The sequence below is a fragment of the Bombina bombina genome, chromosome 2 (genome assembly GCF_027579735.1).
Source record: "Bombina bombina isolate aBomBom1 chromosome 2, aBomBom1.pri, whole genome shotgun sequence".
NCBI lineage: Eukaryota > Metazoa > Chordata > Amphibia > Anura > Bombinatoridae > Bombina > Bombina bombina.
Window position 1 is genome coordinate 767507801 of NC_069500.1, and position 16746 is coordinate 767524546.

A 16746-nucleotide genomic window follows, 5' to 3' on the forward strand; every position below is an offset into this window, starting at 1 on the left:
AATGTAACGTCTGTAGAATAGTATAGTGCATCTTTGAATAATTCTGTGTCATTGGTTTCAAATTCCGCCATATACAAGTTGGCGTAAGACGGGGCCACATTGGACCCCATCGTTGTCCCCGTTCTCTGTAGGTAAAAGCCGTGTTCAAAACGGAAGTAGTTGATAGTGAGGCAGAATTCCAGGAGGTTAATTAGAATCTCCATAGGGGGTCGTATATATGGATACCTGCTAAGCTGCCTGTGTACTGCTTGTAGTCCCTCCTGGTGGGGAATTACAGTAAAAAGGCTTGTCACATCAAGTGTGACAAGTAAGTCATCATCTTCAAGGGGTGGTAGTTCTTTGGAAATCCTGGCGAGTGCATCCCCATTCTTTACTAATATATATATATATATATATATATATATATATTTATATATATAGGTATATATACATATATTTATATATACTTAGAACATATTACACTATGTGAAGAACATTGGAATGTGAAATATTCACAATAAATACACAGTTAAACACAGTTTTGTCTCGCATAATAGTTAACTAGAGCTCTGAAGTCATGCTACCTCAAGCAAATGCGTATCCTTTCAACATGTAAAACATGCACAATTTCTGACGTGCGCAAAAAGCCGCGAAAAAACAATTTTCACTTGTGCATCACTCGTAAGCTAGCCCTTATTAGGTACAAATTAAAAATCTGTATAACATTTATAGCAGTTTTAAAACAGATTAAAAAAAATGAGTTTCCTATCCCTTTCACACAGCTGTACTTTGTTTAATGTCACTATAGTTGCCGGACATGTTGAAGTCATCACACAATTCTACACTAACTACCTTCCAGCTGTTAAGGGGAAGGTAGGATTGTAAAGGTATTGGAACCGTTCTACAAGTTGCATATCACTGTTAATACTTTTTTATCCTTTTATTCTTCTCAAAAGACTGCAGCTCAAATTGTTATTGACTTTTTTCTTATGCACTAACATTTACACCCCCCCACACACACACACACAATCTCCCTCAGCCATGTATTCCCTTAAAGGGACATTATACACCCTTTTTTTCTTTGCATAAATGTTTTGTTGATGATCTATTTATATAGTCCATGAAATTTGTTTTTTTTTTAAAATGTTTAGTTTTGCTTATTTTTAAATAACATTGCTCTGATTTTCAGACTCCTAACCAAGCCCCAAAGTTTTATGTGAATACCGTCAGCTACCTTCTCCAGCTTGCTCCTGTTTGTGTAAAGGGTCTTTTCATATGCAAAAGAAGGGGGAGGGGGGAAAGTGTCTTATTTCCCACTCGCAGTGGGCTTTCCAGCTACCTTTTCAACAAAGCTAAACTGAGAGCTTCTAAGTAAGTTTTTAAACAGTTTTATACTGGATTTTTATATCGGTATCTGTGCATCTTATTCTTTATAGTAGTGTCTATTACATGCAGTTATATAAAAATGAGTGTATACTGTCCCTTTAAGGTGCTCACGAAATGTAAAATCAAAACAATCGCACAGGTTTAAAGGGACAGTCAAGTCCAAAATAAACTTTCATGATTCAGATAGGGCATGTCATTTTAAACAACTTTCCCATTTACTTTTATCAACAATTTTGCTTTGTTCTCTTAAATGCAAGTCTTTCAAAATAACTGAAATAAGGGGGTTGTTTGCAGAGGCATAGATACAAGATAATCACAGAGGTAAAAAGTGTATTTCTATAACTGTGTTAGTTATGCAAAACTAGGGAATGGGTAATAAAGGGATTATCTATCTTTTAAAACAATAAACATTCTGGTGCAGACTGTCCTTTTAAGGATAAACAAAATGGAGATTTTGTGGGTTTAGCAAAAATACCACAGGTTGAAGTCCCTAAATGTTAACTGATCCCTTTTTATAGCATATACTGTAGTGACGCTAATATGTGACATGTGCACTGTGCAATTCATCTGTTGTGTACCACTAGCACTTTCAGAAATTGTTTCCAGACCTATAGGGAAACTTTAATCCTGACCTGAACACCTTTTTGAACTACAAGGAAGCTTTGGCTTCTAGACATGTGCAGCACTGAATAAGTACTGCACTATTCAGGATTTGTTTTGTTTAAAACAAAATGAATATGGAATATTAATTCACATATACATTTGTTCCCATTAAAACAGGTGTAAATGTTACATTGTTGCAGGTGGTACAGTGTCACTTGTAGGTTAAATACTTACGTAAAGCACGGAGGGGAGCCGCGCTAATCCGACTCTTCTTCACAGAGTCCAGTTCTGCGCTAATAGAAGGATTAGTGCAGCAGATCCCAGTGCCTGCGCTAAAGAACCTTCTCCTTTAGAGCAGACTCCAGGATCCAGCCACACTAATCTTCCTACTAGCGCAGCCCTGGACTATGTGAAAAAGGTTCAGATTAGCACGGCTCAGCACCGTGCTATAGGTAAATATTTAACCTTTAAACACAAAGTTTAAGGATAACAAATATATATTAATGAAGTTTGTTAGTATATATTTGTTATATATTTGTTATTCTTTAAATTCGCTAGTGCATTCATTGGGATATTAATGTCATTAAAACTAAACTAATATCCGTATATTCGTCACAAATGTGCATTCGTGACAAGCCATATGCACATCTCTGTTTTCTTTTTACTTGTGAAACCCTAAAGAGTGCACATACAATATTCTAAGTTATAGGAAAGCTGTAAAGGGGAAAAGAAAGGAAAAACAGAATTTATGCTTACCTGATAAATTACTTTCTCCAAAGGTGTGTCCGGTCCACGGCGTCATCCTTACTTGTGGGAATATCTCTTCCCCAACAGGAAATGGCAAAGAGTCCCAGCAAAGCTGGCCATATAGTCCCTCCTAGGCTCCGCCCACCCCAGTCATTCGACCGACGGACAGGAGGAAAAAATAGGAGAAACCATAGGGTGTCGTGGTGACTGTAGTTAGAGAAAATAATTCATCAGACCTGATTAAAAAACCAGGGCGGGCCGTGGACCGGACACACCGTTGGAGAAAGTAATTTATCAGGTAAGCATAAATTCTGTTTTCTCCAACATTGGTGTGTCCGGTCCACGGCGTCATCCTTACTTGTGGGAACCAATACCAAAGCTTTAGCACACGGATGAAGGGAGGGAGCAAATCAGGTTACCTAAACGGAAGGCACCACGGCTTGCAAAACCTTTCTCCCAAAAATAGCCTCCGAAGAAGCAAAAACCGTTTTAAAACAAAACCGTTACTGTCTCAGCCTTTGCTGCGACTCTACCAAGCCCAGAGGGGAATACGATACCAAATGACGCCTTCTAGGAACTTTTCCAACTATTTTCAGGTCCTCACACATGCATCTGCATGTCTTGCTCTCAAAAACAACTGCGCAGTAATGGCGCGAAAATGAGGCTCAGCCTACAACTGGGAAGGCCCTTCCTGACTGGAAAAGGTGTCTAACATAGTGCCTGACGTTAAAAAACGTTCCCCAAGTTTATAAGTGTGAAATACCAGCATAAACATGTATAAAATGCCCAAATAAAGCAATCGATTTTGCCCATAAAAGTGTCTACCAGTTTTATAGCCCATATTAAGCCCTTTATTCTGCTTGAGACTAAGAAAATGGCTTACCGGTCCCCATGAGGGGAAATGACAGCCTTCCAGCATTACACAGTCTTGTTAGAAATATGGCTAGTCATACCTTAAGCAGAAAACATAATTTATGCTTACCTGATAAATTCCTTTCTCCTGTAGTGTAGTCAGTCCACGGGTCATCCATTACTTATGGGATTATATCTCCTCCCTAACAGGAAGTGCAAGAGGATCACCCAAGCAGAGCTGCTATATAGCTCCTCCCCTCTACATCATACCCAGTCATTCGACCGAAACCAAACGAGAAAGGAGAAACTATAGGGTGCAGTGGTGACTGGAGTTTAATTTAAAATTTAGACCTGCCGTAAAAACAGGGCGGGCCGTGGACTGACTACACTACAGGAGAAAGGAATTTATCAGGTAAGCATAAATTATGTTTTCTCCTGTTAAGTGTAGTCAGTCCACGGGTCATCCATTACTTATGGGATACCAATACCAAAGCTAAAAGTACACGGATGACGGGAGGGACAGGCAGGACCTTTACACGGAAGGAACCACTGCCTGAAGAACCTTTCTCCCAAAAACAGCCTCCGAAGAAGCAAAAGTGTCAAATTTGTAAAATTTTGAAAAGGTGTGAAGTGAAGACCAAGTTGCAGCCTTGCAAATCTGTTCAACAGAGGCCTCATTTTTAAAGGCCCAAGTGGAAGCCACAGCTCTGGTAGAATGAGCTGTAATTCTTTCAGGAGGCTGCTGTCCAGCAGTCTCATAGGCTAAACGTATTATGCTACGAAGCCAAAAAGAGAGAGAGGTAGCCGAAGCCTTTTGACCTCTCCTCTGTCCCGAATAAACGACAAACAGGGAAGAAGTTTGTCGAAAATCTTTAGTTGCCTGTAAATAGAATTTCAGGGCCCGGACAACGTCCAGATTGTGCAGAAGTCGTTCCTTCTTTGAGGAAGGGTTAGGGCACAATGAAGGAACAACAATCTCTTGATTGATATTCTTGTTAGTGACTACCTTAGGTAAGAACCCAGGTTTAGTACGCAGAACTACCTTGTCTGAATGAAAAATCAGATAAGGGGAATCACAATGTAAGGCTGATAACTCAGAGACTCTTCGAGCCGAGGAAATAGCCATTAGGAACAGAACTTTCCAAGATAACAGCTTGATATCAATGGAATGAAGGGGTTCAAACGGAACACCCTGTAAAACGTTAAGAACTAAGTTTAAGCTCCATGGCGGAGCAACAGTTTTAAACACAGGCTTAATCCTGGCCAAAGCCTGACAAAAAGCCTGAACGTCTGGAACTTCTGACAGACGCTTGTGCAAAAGAATGGACAGAACTGAGATCTGTCCCTTTAACGAACTAGCAGATAAACCCTTTTCTAAGCCTTCTTGTAGAAAAGACAATATCCTAGGAATCCTGACCTTACTCCATGAGTAACTCTTGGATTCGCACCAATGTAAGTATTTACGCCATATTTTATGGTAAATTTTCCTGGTAACAGGTTTCCTAGCCTGTATTAAGGTATCAATCACTGACTCCGAGAATCCACGCTTTGATAGAATCAAGCGTTCAATCTCCAAGCAGTCAGCCTCAGAGAAATTAGATTTGGATGTTTGAAAGGACCCTGAACCAGAAGGTCCTGTCTCAGAGGCAGAGACCATGGTGGACAGGACGACATGTCCACTAGATCTGCATACCAGGTCCTGCGTGGCAACTCAGGCGCTATTAGAATCACCGATGCTCTCTCCTGTTTGATCCTGGCAATCAGTCGAGGAAGTATCGGGAAGGGTGGAAACACATAAGCCATGTTGAAGACCCAGGGTGCTGTCAGAGCATCTAACAGAACCGCTTCCGGGTCCCTGGATCTTGATCCGTAACAAGGAAGCTTGGCGTTCTGGCGAGACGCCATGAGATCCAGATGTGGTTTGCCCCAACGCCGAAGCAGTTGTGCAAATATCTCCGGGTGAAGTTCCCACTCCCCCGGATGAAAAGTCTGGCGACTTAGGAAATCCGCCTCCCAGTTCTCCACGCCTGGGATGTGGATCGCTGACAGGTGGCAAGAGTGAGACTCTGCCCAGCGAATTATCTTTGAGACTTCCATCATCGCTAGGGAACTCCTTGTCCCTCCCTGATGGTTGATGTAAGCCACAGTCGTGATGTTGTCCGACTGGAACCTGATGAACCTCAGAGTTGCTAGCTGAGGCCAAGCCAGAAGAGCATTGAGAACTGCCCTCAATTCCAGAATGTTTATTGGAAGGAGACTCTCCTCCTGAGTCCATGATCCCTGAGCCTTCAGGGAATTCCAGACAGCGCCCCAACCTAGTAGGCTGGCGTCTGTTGTTACAATCGTCCAGTCTGGCCTGCTGAAGGGCATCCCCCTGGACAGATGTGGCCGAGAAAGCCACCATAGAAGAGAATCTCTGGTCTCTTGATCCAGATTCAGCATAGGGGACAAATCTGAGTAATCCCCATTCCACTGACTTAGCATGCACAATTGTAGTGGTCTGAGATGCAGGCGTGCAAAAGGTACTATGTCCATTGCCGCTACCATTAAGCCGATTACCTCCATGCATTGAGCCACTGACGGGTGTTGAATGGAATGAAGGACACGGCAAGCATTTAGAAGTTTTGTTAACCTGTCTTCTGTCAGGTAAATTTTCATTTCTACAGAATCTATAAGAGTCCCCAAGAAGGGAACTCTTGTGAGTGGCAAAAGAGAACTCTTTCCTACGTTCACCTTCCACCCATGCGACCTTAGAAATGCCAGAACCAACTCTGTATGAGACTTGGCAGTCTGGAAACTTGACGCTTGTATCAGAATGTCGTCTAGGTACGGAGCTACCGAAATTCCTCGCGGTCTTAGTACCGCCAGAAGAGAGCCCAGAACCTTTGTAAAGATTCTTGGAGCCGTGGCTAACCCGAAGGGAAGAGCTACAAACTGGTAATGCCTGTCTAGGAAGGCAAACCTTAGGTACCGATAATGATCCTTGTGAATCGGTATGTGAAGGTAGGCATCCTTTAAATCCACTGTGGTCATGTATTGACCCCTTTGGATCATAGGTAAGATTGTCCGAATAGTTTCCATTTTGAATGATGGAACTCTTAGGAACTTGTTTAGGATCTTTAAGTCCAAAATTGGTCTGAAGGTTCCCTCTTTTTTGGGAACCACAAACAGATTTGAGTAAAACCCTTGTCCGTGTTCCGACCGCGGAACTGGATGGATCACTCCCATTAGTAAAAGGTCTTGTACACAGCGTAGAAACGCTTCTCTCTTTAGCTGGTTTGCTGACAGCCTTGAAAGATGAAATCTCCCTTTTGGAGGAGAAGCTTTGAAGTCCAGAAGATATCCCTGAGATATGATCTCTAACGCCCAGGGATCCTGGACATCTCTTGCCCAAGCCTGGGCGAAGAGAGAAAGTCTGCCCCCCACTAGATCCGTTTCCGGATCGGGGGCCCTCACTTCATGCTGTCTTAGGGGCAGCAGCAGGTTTTCTGGCCTGCTTGCCCTTGTTCCAGGACTGGTTAGGTTTCCAGCCCTGTCTGTAGCGAGCAACAGTTCCTTCCTGCTTTGGAGCTGAGGAAGTTGATGTTGCTCCTGCCTTGAAGTTACGAAAGGCACGAAAATTAGACTGTCTAGCCCTTGGTTTGGCTCTGTCTTGAGGCAGGGCATGACCCTTACCTCCAGTAATGTCAGCGATAATTTCTTTCAAACCGGGCCCGAATAATGTCTGCCCTTTGAAAGGTATGTTAAGCAATTTAGATTTAGAGGTCACATCGGCTGACCAAGATTTAAGCCACAGCGCTCTGCGCGCTTGAATGGCGAATCCTGAATTCTTAGCCGTAAGTTTAATTAAGTGTACTACGGCATCGGAAATAAATGAATTGGCTAGCTTAAGTACTCTAAGCTTGTCTGTAATCTCATCCAATGTAACTGAGTTAATGGTCTCTTCCAGAGACTCAAACCAGAATGCCGCCGCAGCCGTGACAGGCGCAATGCATGCAAGGGGTTGTAATATAAAACCTTGTTGAACAAACATTTTCTTAAGGTAACCCTCTAACTTTTTATCCATTGGATCTGAAAAAGCACAGCTATCCTCCACCGGGATAGTGGTGCGTTTAGCCAGAGTAGAAACTGCTCCTTCCACCTTAGGGACCGTCTGCCATAAGTCCAGAGTGGTGGCGTCTATTGGAAACATTTTTCTAAATATAGGAGGGGGAGAAAAGGGCACACCAGGTCTATCCCACTCCTTGTTAATAATTTCTGTAAGCCTCTTAGGAATAGGAAAAACGTCAGTACACGTCGGTACCGCAAAATATTTATCCAGCCTACACATTTTCTCTGGAATTGCAACCGTGTTACAATCATTCAGAGCCGCTAATACCTCCCCTAGCAATACACGGAGGTTCTCAAGTTTAAATTTAAAATTTGAAATGTCTGAGTCCAGTTTACTTGGATCAGATCCGTCACCCACAGAATGAAGCTCTCCGTCCTCATGTTCTGCATATTGTGACGCAGTATCAGACATGGCTCTAATATTATCAGCGCACTCTGTTCTCACCCCAGAGTGGTCGCGTTTACCCCTAATTTCTGGCAATTTAGATAATACTTCAGTCATAACATTAGCCATGTCTTGCAAAGTGATTTGTATGGGCCGCCCTGATGTACTTGGCGCCACAATATCACGCACCTCCCGAGCGGGAGATGAAGGTACTGACACGTGAGGAGAGTTAGTCGGCATAACTTTCCCCTCGTTGTCTGGTGAAATTTTCTTTACATGTACACTTTTATTTAAAGTAGCATCAATGCAATTAGTACACAAATTTCTATTGGGCTCCACATTGGCCTTTAAACATATTGCACAAAGAGTTTCCTCTGTGTCAGACATGTTTAACAGACTAGCAATGAAACTAGCAAGCTTGGAAAATACTTTTGAAATAAATTTACAAGCAATATAAAAAACGTTACTGTGCCTTTAAAAAACACCAATAAACTGTCACAGTTGAATTACAATGAACCAAATTTGTTATAGCAACCAAATTTTCACAATAAATGCAATAAGTTAGCAAAGGATTGCACCCACCAGCAAATGGATGATTAACCCCTTAATACCCAAAAAACGGATAACAGAGTATAAAACGTTTTATCACAGTCAAAAGCACAGTCTCACAGGTCTGCTGTGAGTGATTACCTCCCTCAAAACTAGTTTTGGAGACCCCTGGGCTCTGTAGAGACGTCCTGGATCATGGAGGAAGGAATTGGAAGACTGTGAGTGAATTCTTACTGCGCAAGAAAGCGCCAAAATAGGCCCCTCCCACTCATATTTTAACAGTGGGGAAGCTCAGTAAACTGAATTTATTCATAAATAAACGACAGCCATGTGGAAAAATAATGCCCAAAATTTTTTATCACCAAGTACCTCAGAGAAAAACGATTAACATGCCAGAAAAACGTTTTAAAATAAAATTATGAAATGATACTAATAAGCCTGCTGCTAGTCGCTTTCACTGCAGTGGGGGCTCAAATATAAGTTAATGTATACAGTATTTTCTTAGTGAAGTTCCATTCCCCAGAAATACCTCAGTGTAATATACATACATATCAGCCTGATACCAGTCGCTACTACTGCATTTAAGGCTGCACTTACATTATATGGGTATTAGCAGTATTTTCTTAGTCAATTCCATTCCTAGAAAATAATATACTGCAACATACCTCCTTGCAGGTGAACCCTGCCCGCTGTCCCCTGTTCTGAAGTTACCTCACTCCTCAGAATGGCCGAGAACAGCAAATGGATCTTAGTTACGACCGCTAAGATCATACATAAACTCAGGTAGATTCTTCTTCTAATGCTGCCTGAGAAAAAACAACACACTCCGGTGCTGTTTAAAATAACAAACTTTTGATTGAAGATATAAAAACTAATTTTAATAACCACAGTCCTCTCACACGTCCTATCTATTAGTTAGGTGCAAGAGAATGACTGGGTATGACGTAGAGGGGAGGAGCTATATAGCAGCTCTGCTTGGGTGATCCTCTTGCACTTCCTGTTAGGGAGGAGATATAATCCCATAAGTAATGGATGACCCGTGGACTGACTACACTTAACAGGAGAAAAGTCTGCTAACTGTTTCCCCCAACTGAAGTTACTTCATCTCAACAGTCCTATGTGGAAACAGCAAAGGATTTTAGTTACTGTCTGCTAAAATCATCTTCCTCTCACAAACAGAATTCTTCATCTCTTTCTGTTTCAGAGTAAATAGTACATACCAGCACTATTTTAAAATAAAAAACTCTTGATAGTAGAATAAAAAACTACAACTAAACACCACATACTCTTAACCATCTCCGTGGAGATGTTGCCTGTGCCACGGCAAAGAGAATGACTGGGGTGGGCGGAGCCTAGGAGGGACTATATGGCCAGCTTTGCTAGGACTCTTTGCCATTTCCTGTTGGGGAAGAGATATTACCACAAGTAAGGATGACGTCGTGGACCGGACACACCAATGTTGGAGAAAAGAGAATTCTAATCCTTTCCCAACCCCCCCCCCCTCTTTTTTTCTCTGATGCTGTTTGATAATCACTGGTATATTAACACTGGCACAAAAAGTTTCCTGAATCACAGGGAAAGTCTAATTTTGCATTGATATTGTTTGAAGCACAAGGAAGCTTTGACTTTGCTTTTATTTATTTTCCCCCCTTCTCTCACACCTCACATTTCCTTACTTTAATTACATCAAACGGATAAATATTTGAAGGAGCATAAAACCCATTATTTTTCTTTCATGATTCAGATAAAGGATACAATATTAAAAAAAAAAATTAAAATTGACTTCTATTATCTAATTTAATTTGCTTTGCTCTCTTGGTATCCCTTGTTTAAATGCATACCTAAGTAGGCTCAGGGGCAGAAATGAAATACTAGCAACTAGCTGCTGATTGGTGGCTGCACATATATGCCTCTTGTCATTGGCTCACCTGATGTGTTCAGCTAGCTCCCAGTAGTGTATTGCTACTCCATCAACAAAGTTTATCAAAATAATGGAGCAAATTTGATAATAGAAGTAAATTGGAAAATTATTTAATATTGTATGCTCCATCTCAATTATTAAAGAAAAAAAATTGGGTTTCATGTCCCCTTAAGACAGTTGATGATAAGATAAAAGGAACATATATAGGGCCAGATTACGAGTGGAGCGCAAAATTTTGTTTTTGCAAGCATCATATTTGCACTCCACTAGTAATACCAGTGCACACAATTGTGCGCTGATATTTTGAGTGGCCCGCAATGCGAATGCGACCTCAAGTCATAGCTAGGAAGCTATACATTTAATAGAGCGCGATTCTGTGCGCAGCAAAGGGGGTAAGTCGCACAGTAAAGGGCAGCATATGTAAATGTATATACATACAGTATATATTTATGTGTTAATATGTGTATATATAAGCATTTACTATATATTTACAGAGAACACACAGTTCCCATATACCGCAATGTAAAGGCACTTTTCTATGCCATTTTTCTCTTACACCCCACACCCACCACATTTAACCCCATAAAACCGCGAGCTTGTAATGGCTAGTTGGGCACACAATAAATTAGCGGTCCACTTGTGATCTAGCCCATAATGTTTATTTATTTAAATGTTTAACAGATCTGTCTTTGATTTACTGTTAAAATGTATGTATTCTTTTTGTTGTTTGTTCTTTTTTCTTCAAATAAGTTTCAAAACCATATAGAGATGTGTGAGTAAATCTCGCTAAGGGATTTAAACAGGGTCATTATAGGGTCATTATAGCGGCATGTGTGTTTTTTTTGTTGGTCATTGACTATACTAATTTTTAATAGTGTAAAAGTGCTTAATAGTAAATATTTTCTGGGAGTTTATCAAGTACTTTTAGCTGTGGAATTCATCACTTATAGACGTTAATTAAAGGACCATTTTTCTTAAAACTGATTATGCAAAAGTGATTTCTATAAACAATTAAAATGGCTGATTTTGATAATCACATAAAAAATGGCTAATCTACAGCCGTTGCCATGCAGATAATTATAAAAGTATAGATTAGCGCAGCATGCTAAAACACGGTGGCTGAGCTCTGTAGCAACCCAAGGGTTGCAGGTTCGAGGTTCACTCAGCCTTTCATCCTTCTGAGGTCGATAAAATGAGCAGCGCCTTGAGACCCTTACGGGTGATTAGCCGCCCTTTACAAATACCCAATACATACAGATTGTGTTCAACCCAACAATCTGTAAATGTGATTTTTGACAATACATTACGATAAGAGTAGCCAATATGTTCCTGCATGCTATTTGTAATTACATGCTGCTATTTGTGCTTGTCCCACACTGCCTAAATAAATCTAAAAGCAAATTCTGAAACCTAGGTTTTCTTCAACGTTGCTGCAAAATTGCTGCAAATTGCCTAAATCAATATGTTAATTGCTTAGTGCAGTGGATATATTTATTTACAGCTTGTTCTAATTTGCTACAATAAAGGCAGCTCAAATAAACATACTCTACAGGGATTAAAAGAAGTTTGTCGCATCATTAATTAAGTGACAATTTAAAATGCACTTATTTTTATGTAGGTCATTTGTAATGCAGTACATAATTCCTGATTTATACTGTGCATATATCAACAATTAGTCTAATGTCCCTTTAACTGATTTTTAACATATGTGAGGAAAGGGAGATTAAGATTCTGAATCTGGGTTACACTGAACCATTTTCACTAATATTAGATTATGCGTCTAAATTTTAATCTGACTGTTAATTATATCTCGGATAAACATATAAAGGGATTTATAGGGGATTTATTTGCTGCTGAGGATTTTCCTATCCTTTGCAGTATTCTTTACTGCTGCATTTGACTAAAATGTAGCAATGTTTCAGTGAAGAACCCACACAAGTCAAAAGTTCTATGGATATGAGACAGAACACTGTTAGTTTGTTTACAGCTCCTAAAAAGCTACATGGAATGCCAAAAAGTGCTTTGTTTTTCTTCTTGCGTTAAAGTGAATTTCAAATAACAGTGTAGGAGTGACATGTTTTCCAATTTATACCAAAGAATTGCGTGCGGGTTCTACGTTTGCTGTAAATTCCCTTCAAATCATAGACGTTTATGTTTATGCACATTTACATTATAGGTGCAAAACACAAATACAGTGCCAATAAGGTATTCATGTTTAAAAAAAACAATACAAACATATCAAATCAGAGATAAAATTACTTTTGTCCATAGCCTACCATAATATTAGTAAAGCAAAAAACAATATTAACCCCTTAATGACAACTGACGTACCAGGTACGTCATGCATTAACAAGCAGTTAATGATAATGGACGTACCTGGTACGTCAGTTGTCTAACAGAGTGCTGGAAGTGATCACAATCACTTCCAGCAGCTCTGAGGGTATTGCAGTGATGCCTCGATATGGAGGCATCCTGCAATACCCCTTTACAAGCCTCCGATGCAGAGAGAGCCACTCTGTGGCCCTCTCTGCACCGGTAGTGATGGTGCCGATGGTGCCTTTGCCCGGTGGGAGGAGGGAGCGCGTGCACGTGCGCGCATTAGCCACACTGACACCAATGAAGGAAGGGGGGAAAAAAAAGTTTAAAAAAAAAGTTTTTTTTTTACATATAAAAGGATCTGGGAGGGGGAGGGGGTGGGGGTATTGTGGGGGGGGCTGCTACACTACAGAAATAATTAAAAATACAAATAAAAAAGTTATAAATAAAATTTAAATAGTTTGGTTTGTGGGGCCAAACTGGGTACTGGCAGACAGCTGCCAGTACCCAAGATGGCGGTAATTAGGTAGGGGAGAGGGTTAGAGAGCTGGAGGGGGGGATCAGGGAGGTTGGTGCTAAGGCAGGGGTCCATCACAACTAAAATATTTTATAATTTTTATTTAAAAAAAAAAAAAAAACTCTTTTATTTAGTACTGGCAGACTTTCTGCCAGTACTTAAGATGGCGGTAACAATTGTGGGGTGGGGGAGGGAAGAGAGCTGTTTGGGAGGGATCAGGGGGTGGCATGTGTCAGGTGGGAGGCTGATCTCTAAAATTAACCCTGCAAGCTCCCTACAAGCTACCTAATTTAACCCCTTCACTGCTGGGCCTAATTCACGTGTGGTGCGCAGCAGCATTTAGCGGCCTTCTAATTACCAAAAAGCAACGCCAAAGCCATATAAGTCTGCTATTTCTGAACAAAGGGGATCCCAGAGAAGCTTTTACAACAATTTCTGCCATAATTGCACAAGCTGTTTGTAAATAATTTCAGTGAGAAACCTAAAATTGTGAAAAATGTAAAGTTTTTTTTTTTATTTGCTCGCATTTGGCGGTGAAATGGTGGCATAAAATATACCAAAATGGGCCTAGATCAATACTTGGGGTTGTCTACTACACTACACTAAAGCTAAAATTAACCCTACAAGCTCCCTACAAGCTCCCTAATTAACCCCTTCACTCCTGGGCATAAAACATGTGTGGTGCGCAGCGGCATTTAGCGGCCTTCTAATTACCAAAAAGCAACCACAAAGCCATATAAGTCTGTTATTTCTGAAAAAGGGGATCTCAGAGAAGCATTTACAACCATTTGTGCCATAATTGCAGAAGCTGTTTGTAAATAATTTCAGTGGGAAACCTAAAGTTTGTGACAAAATTTGTGAAAAAGTGAACTTTTTTTTTTTTTATCGCATTTGGCGGTGAAATGGTGGCATGAAATATACCAAAATGGGCCTAGATCAATACTTTGGGATGTCTTCTAAAAAAAAATATATACATGTCAAGGGATATTCAGGTATTCCTGACAGATATCAGGGTTCCAAAGTAACTAGCGCTAATTTTGAAAAAAAGTGGTTTGGAAATAGCGAAGTGCTACTTGTATTTATTGCCCCATAAATTGCAAAAAAAGCAAAGAACATGTAAACATTGGGTATTTCTAAACTCAGGACAAAATTTATAAGCTATTTAGCACGGGTGTTTTTTGGGGATTGTAGATGTGTAACAGATTTTGGGGGTCAAAGTTAGAAAAAACAGAATTTATGTTTACCTGATAAATTACTTTCTCCAACGGTGTGTCCGGTCCACGGCGTCATCCTTACTTGTGGGATATTCTCTTCCCCAACAGGAAATGGCAAAGAGCCCAGCAAAGCTGGTCACATGATCCCTCCTAGGCTCCGCCTACCCCAGTCATTCGACCGACGTTAAGGAGGAATATTTGCATAGGAGAAACCATATGTTACCGTGGTGACTGTAGTTAAAGAAAAGAAATTATCAGACCTGATTAAAAAAAACCAGGGCGGGCCGTGGACCGGACACACCGTTGGAGAAAGTAATTTATCAGGTAAACATAAATTCTGTTTTCTCCAACATAGGTGTGTCCGGTCCACGGCGTCATCCTTACTTGTGGGAACCAATACCAAAGCTTTAGGACACGGATGAAGGGAGGGAGCAAATCAGGTCACCTAAATGGAAGGCACCACGGCTTGCAAAACCTTTCTCCCAAAAATAGCCTCAGAAGAAGCAAAAGTATCAAATTTGTAAAATTTGGTAAAAGTGTGCAGTGAAAACCAAGTCGCTGCCTTACATATCTGATCAACAGAAGCCTCGTTCTTGAAGGCCCATGTGGAAGCCACAGCCCTAGTGGAGTGAGCTGTGATTCTTTCAGGAGGCTGCCGTCCGGCAGTCTCATAAGCCAATCGGATAATGCTTTTAATCCAGAAGGAGAGAGAGGTAGAAGTTGCTTCTTGACCTCTCCGTTTACCAGAATAAACAACAAACAAAGACAAAGTTTGTCTGAAATCCTTAGTAGCTGCTAAGTAAAATTTGAGAGCACGAACTACATCCAAGTCGTGCAACAAACGTTCCTTCTTTGAAACTGGATTAGGACACAAAGAAGGCACAACTATCTCCTGGTTAATGTTTTTGTTAGAAACAACTTTTGGAAGAAAACCAGGTTTAGTACGCAAAACCACCTTATCTGCATGGAACACCAGATAAGGAGAAGAACACTGCAGAGCAGATAATTCTGAAACTCTTCTAGCAGAAGAAATTGCAACCAAAAACAAAACTTTCCAAGATAATAACTTAATATCAACGGAATGTAAGGGTTCAAACGGAACCCCCTGAAGAACTGAAAGAACTAGGTTGAGACTCCAAGGAGGAGTCAAAATTTTGTAAACAGGCTTGATTCTAACCAGAGCCTGAACAAAGGCTAGAACATCTGGCACAGCTGCCAGCTTTTTGTGAAGTAACACAGACAAGGCAGAAATCTGTCCCATCAAGGAACTTGCAGATAATCCTTTTTCCAATCCTTCTCGAAGGAAGGATAGACTCTTAGGAATCTTAACCTTGTCCCAAGGGAATCCTGCAGATTCACACCAACAGATATACCAAATTATGTGGTAATTTTTCTGGTTACAGGCTTTCAGGCCTGAACAAGAGTATTAATAACAGAATCTGAGAACCCTCGCTTTGATAAGATCAAGCGTTCAATCTCCAAGCAGTCAGCTGGAGTGGGTCGAACGGACCTAGAACAAGAAGGTCTCTCAAAAAACACTAAAAAACTCTAAGCCATCTCCGTGGAGATGTTGCCTGTACAACGGCAAAGAGAATGACTGGGGTAGGCGGAGCCTAGGAGGGATCATGTGACCAGCTTTGCTGGGCTCTTTGCCATTTCCTGTTGGGGAAGAGAATATCCCCACAAGTAAGGATGACGCCGTGGACCGGACACACCTATGTTGGAGAAAGTGTGTTTTTTTCCATTTTTTCCTCATATTTTATCTTTTTTTTTTTAGTAAATTATAAGATATGATGAAAATAATGGTATCTTTAGAAAGTCCATTTAATGGCGTGAAAAACGGTATATAATATGTGTGGGTACAGTAAATGAGTAAGAGGGAAATTACAGCTAAACACAAACACTGCAGAAATGTAAAAATAGCCATTGTCATTAAGGGTAAGAAAATTGAAAAATGGTCCGGTCATTAAGGGGTTAAATGAACATGAAACTCAAAAATGTTCTTTTGTAATTCAGATAGAGCATGTCATTTTAAACAACTTTCTATTTTACTTCTATTATCAAATTTTCTTCGTTCTCTTAGTATTTTCTGTTGAATGGCAGGGACGTAAGCTCGGGAGCCCCGCCCATTTATGGAGCACTATATGACAACAGTTTTGCAAGAATG

At 40.7% G+C, this 16746-nt stretch overlaps 1 protein-coding gene across 2 annotated transcripts in view; it reads right to left on the reverse strand.

The window, feature by feature from the left end:
- The window catches only part of HOMER3 (homer scaffold protein 3), a 529180-nt gene that overhangs the window by 199026 nt on the left and 313408 nt on the right, over positions 1 to 16746 (reverse strand). The window lies entirely within an intron of this gene.